Genomic DNA, 9,924 nt, shown 5'->3' with positions numbered 1-9,924 from the left:
AAAAAAAAAAAAAAAACACACAAATCTTTCAAATTGATATTTGATTTAAATATACATATTTTCCAGAAATCAACTTTTTAAAAAATGTTAATTGAAGTACTTTCAAAGTAAAAATATTTCCTAGTTTAATAGAGCTGTTCACTGGTAACAACTGTTTTGTCTTTTAAAGGTAGGAGATTCAAAAAAAATTAATGCTTTGTTTTTTTGGAGCTGTGATGTGCTGACATTTTTCTTGACATACACCTATAGCTTTTATTTTTAAATTTCCTGATGTTTCCAGGTTTTTTTTTCTATGACTGTGGAAACCTGTTTCTGTCATTTTCTTTGGGATTTTAGAAAAGCAGTTTTGGATGAATATCTGTGGCGAAAATTTCAAAAAATTGAATGCTTTGTTTTTTTGGAGCTGTGATGTGCTGACATTTTTCTTGACATACACCTATAGCTTTTATTTTTAAATTTCCTGATGTTTCCAGGGTTTTTTTTCTTTGACTGTGGAAACCTGTTTCTGTCATTTTCTTTGGGATTTTAGAAAAGCAGTTTTGGATGAATATCTGTGGCGAAAATCACTTCAAGAATCTTTGATGTTTGTCCTAAAAAAAAAAAAGTGCATTATTTACAGCTACTTCTGTATTTGATAATTGTTCAGATTAAACTTTTTTTTTTTCCATTTAAGTACTTGGCATACATAAATAATTCGCTATGATTAAAAAATATGTCCTCATAATTATACAAAATGTCCCTGAAAAACTTAGCAGGGGAAAATAACACCCTTTCATAAAAAGTCATTTGTGTCACTGTAGAACTAAGCGTGACTCACGGCTCCCACTAATGCTTTGCCCGTGGCCATGTCCACAATCTGCAGGGCGATCTCCTTCCCACAGCGAGCCTGTGCTTCTTTAGTGCTGGCTCCCAGATGAGGACAGCTGATCACATTGGGGTGGTTCACCAGTGCCCTGTTCTTTGGAGGCTCCTGAACTCACCCAAAAAAAGACTTTCATATGACTTTATCATTAGTAATATTTTAAATATGTCTGCATGCAATGCCATTTATCAGTGGCAAAAAGCTAAAACCGTTCTCAGTCTAAGTGATCGACAAACTCTGACCTCCACAAACACATCCAGCCCTGCTCCTCCACACTGTCCTGACTCCAGAGCCCGGAGGAGAGCGGCTTCATCGATGATGCCGCCGCGGGCACAGTTCACCACCTTCACACCCTTCTTACACTTAGCAAATGAAGTGTCATTAAGGAGACCTGTGTAACACATCACCAAAAGTCTGATTTTACACTAGGGCAATTCAAACTAAATTAATTAAATTAGAACTGCAATGTAGTCTAGTAGTGCAATTATTAAGCTGTGTAATAATAACAACAACAATAATAATAATAATACATTAATTTTATTATTATTAAAATAAATTATTAATATTATATTATATCATTTTATATTCTGTTATAAGATTAACAACATTGTTAATTAAAATTAAATAAACTAAAAAATCAAATTAAATATTTTTAAAACCATTTCATTTCAGCCAGTTGTCAAGGCAACATTTCTTATTTTCATTTAGTTTAACTTGATTTACTAAAATGACTAAAACTGAAAAAATTCAAATAAAAAAACACTATATGGACATGTTTTTTAAAAAACAAAAACTAACAAAATGACCATAACTTTACCTAAAATTAAAATGGTAAAAATTCAAAAAAATTAGTTTCGAATCAGTTTTATAAATTTTTTGATATTTTTAAATGACACATTTGTATAACAAAAAGAAGAGTTGTAGTTAATAGTCTCTCAACCCTCTACATTACGAGTAAATCACCCCGCATATGCGACTAAATCTTCACTCTGGACGACTAAATGGTGTCTAATATTAGCCAATGGCTAATCAATTCTCAGATTTTACTCGCCAATGTGTGAGTTGGAGGCTAAGTATAAGTTTAGCACAGATATATTTTCACTCGCCGAACACTCAAACATTTTTGAAAACTCCTGCCAGGGTGAAGATTTTCAAAAACTCAGTGTTATCGTGTAGACAGCGAAACCAGAGTTTTTGGCTTGTGGCGTCAGAGCCTGCGCTGTTATCTCCGCCTACTGGAGACTTTTCCAGGCTTCTGATTGGCCAACATGGCTTTACGGTTGAGAAAATATTGCCACCTGTTGGTTTGGCATGCTCTTGACAGTGCTTCATAGCATGCGTTTGCGTTTTCATGTGGACGGAGATTTTTTTTTAAACGGAAGGAAAAACTCTGTTTATAAAAATACATGTACATGTAGACATGGCCTGAGCTCTTCAGAGTTTCACTCTCCGTCAACCGAACAGTGATATTTTTCAGTTCATCTGAATGGATGTGCAGCGCACCTGGAGTTGACGTACCGTAAACTCTAGTGTGAAGCGCACGACTCGCCATCGCTTCATCTCTCACACACGCAGCGAGAGAGAGAGAATTGACGCGCTACATGTAAACAATATTCTTTGTTGTATTTTCCTGTCAAAATAACAGCGTTTCTTTGGAATTCTTCAGCTTTTAAGAACTGCCGCTTTCTCCGGTAGTGGGCGGAACTAATGCGCAAACGGCAATCTCATTGGCTGGCGCTCACCTATTATCGTCCCCGTTTTGATTTCAGCAAATCAGTTCGAGCGAATGCACACAACCCGATTAATATTCATGAATCCAGCAGCTCATTAATCTTTAGTGCATTTTATATTGTTCTTATTAGTAGAATTTGTATCATTATCATCTTATCAGTATTTTTGTTAGTTTTTTCCCAATTTTGTTTTTTACAGAAACACTGAATGACCAAAAAAGCACCAGTCCTAAATTCAGATAAAATGACTAACATGCATTCATACATGGTTATCAAGTTTTAATCCTAATTACTAAAGTTCTATCATTAAATAATACTGATTATCATATTATATTATAATGCTTCACTGGCTGATGTTAAGAGTGTACTTTCAGATATTTAAAAAAAACTGTGCCATTTTACAAACATGTATATTTAAATATATAATCAGTCTGGTGAGTAAACTAAAAAAAAAATGTACTAGCCAATCGCGATTCAATTGCCAAGGTGTCCGTAGAGGGTTGTCTCTTATTGGCTGGATTATCAAAGTTCTCCATAAAACAAACAAAACAATGCCTACAATTTAATAAAATAACATATTGCACAGACATTTTATATTTAATGGTATTAGATGATTTGTTAATTGCATTAATAAATTACACTTTAAATAGAATGTGCAATTTGTTCCTAAAAGGTGTTTTCATGCTTGTTTGACCAGCATGTGGCATTCAGAACAGTGAATCATTTTGCAAAGTAATTAGTTTAATTGATTCAAAGTTTTGAAAAGCTTTGTTTCTCCTGTCACTAAGTATCCCAATGATACAAAAAAAAAAAAATCACTCAGGATTTTAGTCTTGGCATGCAAGCAGCAGCAATAGGAGGCAAAATAATCACTTTTTTTTTTTTAACTGAATTGTGCAGTTGTTGCACAAAATGTTTTGTTTGTGTGAACCTGTGGTGGAGGGCATGAGTGGAGTGTGGACTGTGATATAGTCACACTGTGGCCACAGCTCCTCCAGAGACATCTGCTCCACACCCCAGCTCGCAGAAACCTCTGGAGGGGTGATGGGGTCATAACCAATGGTCTATCAGGGATGCAATAAACAAAAAAAAAAGTTTAAATTGCATTTGCATTTCAAGTCAGGACAGATTTAGGACACAATGATCTTACCTTCATGCCGAAGGACTGCATTCGTGTCGCCACCTCTTTGCCGATTCTTCCAAGCCCTACAATCCCAAGAACTTTTCCATACAGCTCTGCGCCCATGAACTGCAAAATCATTAGCAAAGCACTCAGCCATCTACCATAACAATGCGGAGCAACACATTCAGTGATCACAATCGATTAGTGATGACTGGCTTAACACAGACGGGAAAGTCTGGCTATGGAATCACAACTCTGATGGTTTCTGAACTACTGTATGTATAATATGCACAAACTTTCAGTACGTGTAGAATACCTGGATGATTTGTCAAAATGTGCAATATACAACATGATGGTGCATGCAATACTCTATCCCATAATGCAGTGCCCTTAACATACTGCCAACAGCCACACAGAGGACAAAATGTGCACATACCTTTTTCCGATCCCATTTTCCATCCTTCATTGATATGACAGCTTGTGGAATACGTCTAGGAAATACAGAAAACCTTGATAAATATTTGCAATATTTAATTGGGTATGTAACAGGAATAACAATAGGAATATAACAATAAATCAAACTTAGAGGGGTTATAGCAGGTCTTTTTTCATATTTTTTCCCCCACTTATATGTCCAGAGTCCAAAAGTTTTTTTTTTTAATACACAATTTTTATTTGATTTTTTTTTGAAAATCATTTTCTACCCTATTTTAGGCCCAGAGACATCACAGTTCTGAAAATTAAAACATATTTTATAATACAATTAATAATTTATCTCAAAACCCTAAAAAAAAAAAAAAAAAACTGCATGCAATGCCATTTATCAGTGGCAAAAAGCTAAAACCGTTCTCAGTCTAAGTGATCGACAAACTCTGACCTCCACAAACACATCCAGCCCTGCTCCTCCACACTGTCCTGACTCCAGAGCCCGGAGGAGAGCGGCTTCATCGATGATGCCGCCGCGGGCACAGTTCACCACCTTCACACCCTTCTTACACTTAGCAAATGAAGTGTCATTAAGGAGACCTGTATAACACGTCACCAAAAGTCTGATTTTACACTAGGGCAATTCAAACTAAATTAATTAAATTAGAACTGCAATGTAGTCTAGTAGTGCAATTATTAAGCTGTGTAATAATAACAACAACAACAATAATAATAATACATTAATTTTATTATTATTAAAATAAATTATTAATATTATATTATATCATTTTATATTCTGTTATAAGATTAACAACATTGTTAATTAAAATTAAATAAACTAAAAAATCAAATTAAATATTTTTAAAACCATTTCATTTCAGCCAGTTGTCAAGGCAACATTTCTTATTTTCATTTAGTTTAACTTGATTTACTAAAATGACTAAAACTGAAAAAATTCAAATAAAAAAACACTATATGGACATGTTTTTTAAAAAACAAAAACTAACAAAATGACCATAACTTTACCTAAAATTAAAATGGTAAAAATTCAAAAAAATTAGTTTCGAATCAGTTTTATAAATTTTTTGATATTTTTAAATGACACATTTGTATAACAAAAAGAAGAGTTGTAGTTAATAGTCTCTCAACCCTCTACATTACGAGTAAATCACCCCGCATATGCGACTAAATCTTCACTCTGGACGACTAAATGGTGTCTAATATTAGCCAATGGCTAATCAATTCTCAGATTTTACTCGCCAATGTGTGAGTTGGAGGCTAAGTATAAGTTTAGCACAGATATATTTTCACTCGCCGAACACTCAAACATTTTTGAAAACTCCTGCCAGGGTGAAGATTTTCAAAAACTCAGTGTTATCGTGTAGACAGCGAAACCAGAGTTTTTGGCTTGTGGCGTCAGAGCCTGCGCTGTTATCTCCGCCTACTGGAGACTTTTCCAGGCTTCTGATTGGCCAACATGGCTTTACGGTTGAGAAAATATTGCCACCTGTTGGTTTGGCATGCTCTTGACAGTGCTTCATAGCATGCGTTTGCGTTTTCATGTGGACGGAGATTTTTTTTAAAACGGAAGGAAAAACTCTGTTTATAAAAATACATGTACATGTAGACATGGCCTGAGCTCTTCAGAGTTTCACTCTCCGTCAACCGAACAGTGATATTTTTCAGTTCATCTGAATGGATGTGCAGCGCACCTGGAGTTGACGTACCGTAAACTCTAGTGTGAAGCGCACGACTCGCCATCGCTTCATCTCTCACACACGCAGCGAGAGAGAGAGAATTGACGCGCTACATGTAAACAATATTCTTTGTTGTATTTTCCTGTCAAAATAACAGCGTTTCTTTGGAATTCTTCAGCTTTTAAGAACTGCCGCTTTCTCCGGTAGTGGGCGGAACTAATGCGCAAACGGCAATCTCATTGGCTGGCGCTCACCTATTATCGTCCCCGTTTTGATTTCAGCAAATCAGTTAGAGCGAATGCACACAACCCGATTAATATTCATGAATCCAGCAGCTCATTAATCTTTAGTGCATTTTATATTGTTCTTATTAGTAGAATTTGTATCATTATCATCTTATCAGTATTTTTGTTAGTTTTTTCCCAATTTTGTTTTTTACAGAAACACTGAATGACCAAAAAAGCACCAGTCCTAAATTCAGATAAAATGACTAACATGCATTCATACATGGTTATCAAGTTTTAATCCTAATTACTAAAGTTCTATCATTAAATAATACTGATTATCATATTATATTATAATGCTTCACTGGCTGATGTTAAGAGTGTACTTTCAGATATTTAAAAAAAACTGTGCCATTTTACAAACATGTATATTTAAATATATAATCAGTCTGGTGAGTAAACTAAAAAAAAAATGTACTAGCCAATCGCGATTCAATTGCCAAGGTGTCCGTAGAGGGTTGTCTCTTATTGGCTGGATTATCAAAGTTCTCCATAAAACAAACAAAACAATGCCTACAATTTAATAAAATAACATATTGCACAGACATTTTATATTTAATGGTATTAGATGATTTGTTAATTGCATTAATAAATTACACTTTAAATAGAATGTGCAATTTGTTCCTAAAAGGTGTTTTCATGCTTGTTTGACCAGCATGTGGCATTCAGAACAGTGAATCATTTTGCAAAGTAATTAGTTTAATTGATTCAAAGTTTTGAAAAGCTTTGTTTCTCCTGTCACTAAGTATCCCAATGATACAAAAAAAAAAAAATCACTCAGGATTTTAGTCTTGGCATGCAAGCAGCAGCAATAGGAGGCAAAATAATCACTTTTTTTTTTTTAACTGAATTGTGCAGTTGTTGCACAAAATGTTTTGTTTGTGTGAACCTGTGGTGGAGGGCATGAGTGGAGTGTGGACTGTGATATAGTCACACTGTGGCCACAGCTCCTCCAGAGACATCTGCTCCACACCCCAGCTCGCAGAAACCTCTGGAGGGGTGATGGGGTCATAACCAATGGTCTATCAGGGATGCAATAAACAAAAAAAAAAGTTTAAATTGCATTTGCATTTCAAGTCAGGACAGATTTAGGACACAATGATCTTACCTTCATGCCGAAGGACTGCATTCGTGTCGCCACCTCTTTGCCGATTCTTCCAAGCCCTACAATCCCAAGAACTTTTCCATACAGCTCTGCGCCCATGAACTGCAAAATCATTAGCAAAGCACTCAGCCATCTACCATAACAATGCGGAGCAACACATTCAGTGATCACAATCGATTAGTGATGACTGGCTTAACACAGACGGGAAAGTCTGGCTATGGAATCACAACTCTGATGGTTTCTGAACTACTGTATGTATAATATGCACAAACTTTCAGTACGTGTAGAATACCTGGATGATTTGTCAAAATGTGCAATATACAACATGATGGTGCATGCAATACTCTATCCCATAATGCAGTGCCCTTAACATACTGCCAACAGCCACACAGAGGACAAAATGTGCACATACCTTTTTCCGATCCCATTTTCCATCCTTCATTGATATGACAGCTTGTGGAATACGTCTAGGAAATACAGAAAACCTTGATAAATATTTGCAATATTTAATTGGGTATGTAACAGGAATAACAATAGGAATATAACAATAAATCAAACTTAGAGGGGTTATAGCAGGTCTTTTTTCATATTTTTTCCCCCACTTATATGTCCAGAGTCCAAAAGTTTTTTTTTTTAATACACAATTTTTATTTGATTTTTTTTTGAAAATCATTTTCTACCCTATTTTAGGCCCAGAGACATCACAGTTCTGAAAATTAAAACATATTTTATAATACAATTAATAATTTATCTCAAAACCCTAAAAAAAAAAAAAAAAAAACAATGAACAGAAGTACTTTATTAAACAAGTACTTTATTAAATTTGCCAGTTTACCTAGATAAGCTCATCAAAAGAGCACAGGTGAGCTCAGCAGCACTGATTGTGTTTCCACTCGGAGTGCTAAAATATGAAAAGACAGAAATACGAATAAACAAACATTTAGGAAAGGAATTCCTGGCCATTCTACTTAAAAGGAATAGTTCATGAAAATGATGAAAACATCCTCACCCTCAGGCCATCCCAGATGAGTTTGTTTCTTCAACAAACCGTCAGAATAATAGTTCAAACAGCTGATAAAAACAATACACAATAATCCACACCCCTCCAGTCCATCAATTAACATCTTGGGAAGTGAAAAGCTGTTTGTTTGACCAGCTTCTGGTCCCCATTGTCTTCCATAGTACTTTTTTCCATATTATGGAACTCAATGGGGACCGGCAACTATTTGGTTACAGGTTTGGAATAACTTGAGCGGGGAGTAAATGATGACAGACTATTCATGAACTATTCCTTTATGATGGATTTGTTTCTTACAAACACACAGCTTATTGTTTTTCAGTGTTAACTGATGGACTGGAGTGGTGTGGATTATTGTGATGTTTTTATCAGCTGTTTGGACTCTCATTCTGACGGCACCCATTCACTGCAGAGGATCCACTGGTGAACAAGTGATGTAATACTAAATTTCCCCAAATCTGCTCCCATGAAGAAATAAACTCATCTACATCTTGGATGGCCTGAGGGTAAGTTCCTTTCCAGCAAATACTAATTTCTGAGTGAACTATTCTTTTAACATCTCCTTAGATGTTAGCACGAGAGGCAATACATGTTGACAATTTCATTTCCGTGTGAACTATTTACATTAAGAAAAGAAGTAAGAAGAGTGCACAACTAGAGCAACCTGCTTTAGCACTGAAAACAAACAGAATTGAGGTCAGAGCAAGACTCAACATGCTTCATTACTTCATGACAATAATGCCTCTCTTAGTCGCTGCATCCACATCCACGTTGTCAACTCCGGTTCCGGCCCGTCCAATGATCTTCAAGTTACTGCCAGCACTGATGACCTCAGCAGTAACTTTGGTTGCTGATCGGACGACTAAACCATCATAATTCTTGGGAGAAAAAAATGTGAACAAAATGAGCATGTTATTTCCTAAGCAGAACAACATGTGGCATGACAACAGTGACAATAAATTACAAGTCACCATGCATTCAGCGTTTTACTTAATGCACATGCCTTCCCGATGAAGAAAAATGATATGCATTGTATTTACATCCTATCCAAGCAAATACCTAATAAATAAAAACACAACAAAAATGTACACACTAAAAACACATGCACACAGCAAAACACATGTGCAGTATGCACTGAAAAAACATACTTCGAATACATAAATTGCTGGTTTACTTGGTGTCTAAGAAAATCATTAGTTAGGAAACGATTCATATGGTGCAGATACATGCTGCTGTTGCATCAGACTCGTGAAGAGGAGGAGGAGGGGTGACAGTCACACACAAACTTCAGCACATCCAACTGGCACACATTCACATGCTAATATTTTATCTCTCTCACACACACACACACACACACACACACACAGGTTTACATTTGTGAAAAGTGGGGACATCCCATAGGCGTAATGGTTTTTATACTGTACAGACCGTATATTCTATTGCCCTACACCAACCCTACCCCTAAACCTACCCCTTGCAGGAGACTTTGTGCCATTTCAGATTTTCAATACACTCCATTATGTGCGATTTATAAGCGTTTTGAAAAGTGGGGACATGGGGTAATGTCCTGAAAAGTCACCTTCTCCTTGTAATACCTGTCATACCTTTGTCATTATACAAATTTATGTCCTCATTTGTCACAAAAACACACACACACACACACACACACACACACACAC

The 9,924-nt window shown here is 35.8% G+C and overlaps 1 pseudogene; it reads right to left on the bottom strand.

Moving 5' to 3' along the window:
* LOC107596581 (D-3-phosphoglycerate dehydrogenase-like) overlaps nt 1-9,924 on the bottom strand; it is an 18,050-nt pseudogene that overhangs the window by 7,395 nt on the left and 731 nt on the right.

The sequence above is a fragment of the Sinocyclocheilus grahami genome, unplaced genomic scaffold (genome assembly GCF_001515645.1).
Source record: "Sinocyclocheilus grahami isolate Dianchi unplaced genomic scaffold, SAMN03320097.WGS_v1.1 scaffold221.1, whole genome shotgun sequence".
Taxonomy (NCBI): domain Eukaryota; kingdom Metazoa; phylum Chordata; class Actinopteri; order Cypriniformes; family Cyprinidae; genus Sinocyclocheilus; species Sinocyclocheilus grahami.
Note: the sequence above shows the minus strand (reverse complement) of the source record. Positions and strands in the feature narration are given on the sequence as shown.